Genomic DNA, 5,102 nt, shown 5'->3' with positions numbered 1-5,102 from the left:
GAGCTGAACATCAAGATCTTGAAATGTCTTAATAGAGCATGGCAACCAAAGGTAACTGCTATTTCCAAATCTAAAGATCTAACATCATTAAGTGTTGCTTCTTTGTTTGGAAAGCTCAGGGAACATGAGCTAGAGATGAATAGACTCAATGTTCAAGAAAGTGAAGATAAGCACACAAGGAGCATAGCCTTGAAAGCATCCAAACACAAGGGAATGCAAGATTCTAGTGATGAGGAAAACCTTAGCTTGCTGTCAAGAAAATTCAGCAAATTCCTAAAGAGAAACCGCAACAAAGACAACAACAAGGATAGGTATGGAAACAAGAAACCCAATGAATTCAATTCAAATAACTATACTTGTTTTGGTTGTGGTGAGCAAGGTCATATAAAGGCAGATTGTCCTAACAAGAGCAAAGAGAAAAAGACTAGTTACAAGGAGAAGAAAGGCAAGACAAAAAGAGCCTACATAGCTTGGGATGAAAATGAGGTGTCATCATCAAGTTCTTCATCAAGTGAAGATGAAAAAGAAAACATATGTTTGCTAGCTAAAAATGATGATGAATCTTGCAGCTCAAGTGAGGTAAGTTCATGTGCTTCCTTAAATGAACAAAATTATAGTGAATTACTTGAAGCTTTTCAAGAAACACATGATGAAGCTAATAGATTGGTTCTTTCAAACAACCGATTGAAAGATCTTAACAGTTGGCTTGAAAAGAAAGTTAAATCACTTGAAGAGGATCTGGAAAAAGCAAAAAGTGATTTTGAAAAATTGGAAAATCATTTAAAAAATGCCTCTTGCAAGTGTGATACTCTCATTTCCACAAATTGTGAAAATCTTGAGAAAAAGATTCACTATCTTGTTGAAACTGTGGACAAGCTTTCAAAGGGGAAGTCAAACTTTGAGAATGTCTTGGCATCTCAAAGCTGTGTTTTTGGAAAGGCTGGTTTAGGTTTCAATCCACAGAACAAGCAAGATAGGTTTTCAAAAAGTTTTTTAAGAAAATCAGAAAAACAACCGATTTTTAAGGCGAAACAACCGGTTGTTACATGCTTTTACTGCATGAAGAAAGGCCACTCTGTTAGGTTCTGTAAAATTAGAAAATATTCTGTTCCAAGAGGTTTTATGAAATGGATTCCTAAGGGATGTGATATTTCTAACTGCAAAGAAAAGTCAAACGGACTTAAATTTGTAAGGGGACCAAATCTTACTACTTGAAATTGTTTATGCAGGAAAAATAAAGAGAAAAAGAAGAACTGAGTCATCTGATCAAGCTGTTGAAGAAAAAGGCAGTCATTGAAGCTGAATCAATACTATGCAAAAGACCTCAATAGTAAAGAGAAGCTTCTTGATCAAAAAGCATACGGCTCATTGAAGAATCAACATAAGGATAAGACTTTCCTTTATTTGTTCTCAATTTCTGTTTCAAAGTTCTTTCTTATGGTTTAACATTCTTTTTTATCAATGTCATCTGCTTTAAACTGCTTCTGCTCATGGTTAAAAATTCAAAATCAAGTTTTTAACTGCTGCAAAAAAACAACCGATTGTTTTGGGTCTGCCAGCACTATGAAGAAATTGCTTTAATTGTTGTTTTGAATGTCTACCCGTTGCAATTTAAAAGAGAGAATTTTGGTCAAAGAATTTGTGTTGAAAGCTGATTATGTTCAGAGAAGAAGTTACAACAGTCATAAAGGAATATATTCCAAAATCTTGGAAATTCAAGAGCCTTAATGACTAGTCAAAGATGACATGTGAAGACCATGTGATTTTCAGCTTTTTCTGACATTTTCTGTGCAGAGCAGAGTCAAGTCCTCACTCTCCGAAAACTAGGTACCCATCAATGAAATTAAATTCATATTGATTCTTTTACTGCTATAAAATCTGCTGCAGATTTCTTCCACAAGAACAACCAATTGCAACATCAATTGCAATATCTCTTGCAAAAATATGTGAAGTGTGCTCTCCTCTGTTTTCGTCTTTGCTGTCATGGAATCAACTCCTCCCACCTCAAAGAGAGTCAAAACCAGAGCTGTAAGGTCTGGAGGAAGGCTAGAAGGCTGGTTTTCTGGAGACAATGATCTCATTGAGAAGTATAGGTATGAAACAAGTATCAAGAAGATAAACAACCCCAAGGTTGTATGCTTTGATTGGCTGAAAAGTCAAAAGCTTGATAATGTGAGAAGGTTGCTCAAGGATCAATCTCTCAGAAAGTTCCTGGAGATGAAGGGAAACATTTATCCATATTTGGTGAGGGTGTTCTACACAAACTTGAACTTTGAGGGAACACAATCTAGTTTCTCATGTGAAAGGTGTAGAAATGGAGATAACTCATGAAGTATGGACTGCTGTTGCTGGTCTCAAGTTCTCTGGTCTTAGAATCAACAAGGGAAACCTTGGTGTGGTGGAGGATTTTAACAAAATCCAATTCTACAAAAGTTGCTTGAAGAATAATCATGCTAAGTTAGTACATGCTCGGTTGGAGGTTTGAAACTTGATGAGAGATTGCTTGCTCTCACTGTAACTTGGATTCTAACTCCAAGGGGGAGTAATCATTCTGTGCTAACTGAAGAAGATCTGGTTTATATCTTCTGTATCACCAAGAAAATCAAGATAAATTGGATTCATATAATCAAAGAACACATGCAAAAAGCCATGAGGTTAGGTGATTATCATTATCCATATGCTGTTTTGATATCTAAATTTCTACTCTATTTTGAAGTTAATCTTGAAGATGAAACTTCTGAGCTGGTCAAGTCAACTCAAGAGCTGAACAATGAATCACTCAGCAAGATGGGTTTTACAAAAGTAGGTGGAAAATGGATAAGCAAGGATGGTGATCATGGTGCCTCATCTAGTGGTGCTGCTAATCTTGAACAAGATGAGCCTGCTGATATGGATGTTCAAAATGAAGATCCACCTGAAGATTATCAAGATGCTGGACCAAGTGCTGGTGCTGGAAATCAAGGAGAAAGGATGCAATCCATGTCTTCTTTTGAAAGACTCATGGTGAATAGGCTTGATAGCTTTGCTGAAAATCAAAGGAGCCTCCATGATCTCTGTGTTAGTAATTTCCAAAGGATTGACACCAGGTTTGACAACATGGATGCAAGGTTTATGACTCTGGATGAACAGATTGAAGCTGTTCAGAATCAAATCTTTGATCTTCAGTTTGATGATGAAGAAGAATGAAGGAAAAACAACCGATTGTTTCGATAACCAATCGATTGTTTTTGGCTGATATGTCTGGTTTTTTAAAATTTCCTTCCTTCTGCTGTTGCTGCTTTAATTCTGATGTAATAAAAACAATATCTTGTTTTATCTCTTATCTTTGTCTATTTGTGAAGACAAATAGGGGGAGATATATGCTGTGTTTCAAGTTTCTGTTTTCAGTTGATAAAACAGTTTGGTTTATGTAATATGTTTATGATATTAGGTGTTTTGAACTTTAAATGTTTATCTGTATGCTAACAAAATATCAGAAGTTCAATGTTTTGCTCAAAGATCTATTGCAGGAACTGCTTCAGATTTAATCAGGTACAACACAAGCATCAGGGATTTGTCTTCATCAAATAGGGGGAGATTGTTGAACCTTGTGGTGTTCAAGTTTTGAAGAATCCAAATCCTTTGAAGGATGTTGAAGCCTCTGCAATGCTTGATGTTGCTGTGGTGGTTTAAGCTTTGTTATGGGGTAGTTTATATGTTGTAATCCACCATGTGATTAAATCTAAAGCATTAGCATTCTCAATCTTTGTGAAAGTAAAATATTTTCAAACTAAGTTAAAACAACCGATTATTTTGTCGAAACAACCGATTGTTTATACTTAGGTGTTTTGAGAAAAAGATTGAAAACTGTTTTTAAAATGGTTGAACTGTTAAGTACCAAAACAACTGATTGATTTGAGGAAACAACCGATTGTTTGTTTTGGGATCATAATAAAAAACTGTTTTCTGTTTGACTGAGCTTTAAATGATTTAACTGCTTATGCTCCAGTCATTAAATGCTTTGACCAATCTTTTAATGCAATTTAAGAGTTTGTTAAGATTTGATAACAAACTACATCCTTGAATATATTCAGAAAAACAGATTTGACAACTAAGAATTTTTTACAAAGTTTTTCCAAAGAGTTTTTCAAAGTGTTGAGATTGCTAAGAGTTTGTGATTGATCAAAGTGTTGGAATAGGATTATGCTTGTATTGATTTCAGATTATCTTCTGTAACAAGTGTAATCCGTGTACTCTGATGAACAATTCGTTTCTGTGTTTGCTGAGATTGGCTGTGTGTTCTTGAGGTGTTCAAGATCAGCAATCTTAGTGTTGGCCAAGGAGAGTGTGTTTCTTAAGGTGTTCAAGGTCATTCTCTTGGTTGTGGTGTAAGTGATCAAGTGGTGATTGCTTAGTGGATTTCCTCAGGGTTTCTGAGAAGATTGGATGTAGCTCTGGTTTGGAGTGAACCAGTATAAACAACTGTGTACAATCTTTCTATCTCTAACTCTTTAAATTCAGTTTTTTTGTTGTTTGCTTGTATAAACAACCGATTGTTTCTACGAAACAACCGATTGTTTTTCTGGTACTACAGCTTTTGCTTGCTGTTTTGGCTAACTGAATTGCTGAATCAATTGGTTCCTGAGATAAATTCATTCTAGTTTTTGAAAAGTTTGCGAAAACCCTCTTTAAACAATTCACCCCCCTCTAGTTTAAAGCCATCTTTTCTAACACGCGTATGGTGATACCGCATACCTCTAGAGGTGCCTTGAGCGTAACAAAAGCATTAAAAGCAGGACCATGTCATTTAAAATTCATAATCCAATCAAATAAAAATAGAAACTCAACAATTACTAATGGCTGCAAAATCAATCTAATTGTATTATATATTAGGAAAATATTTTTTTACATCCTACACAGTAAAAACATATTCTTAACACCATACTATAATAATATAAAATATTTAAAATTAAAACATAAAGTAAATATTATTAAAATATTGTTTTATTGGTTTGTCAAGTGAAAGTTTTTTTTACTGTATGTCACCACCGATATGCATTGAAATTTTATCTTATGTGTAATATTAGGAGGGTGCAACATGGGAAGATGTTACCCTTGTATTG

This window comes from Phaseolus vulgaris, chromosome 4 (genome assembly GCF_051622355.1).
Source record: "Phaseolus vulgaris cultivar YP4 chromosome 4, ASM5162235v1, whole genome shotgun sequence".
Taxonomy (NCBI): domain Eukaryota; kingdom Viridiplantae; phylum Streptophyta; class Magnoliopsida; order Fabales; family Fabaceae; genus Phaseolus; species Phaseolus vulgaris.
Note: the sequence above shows the minus strand (reverse complement) of the source record.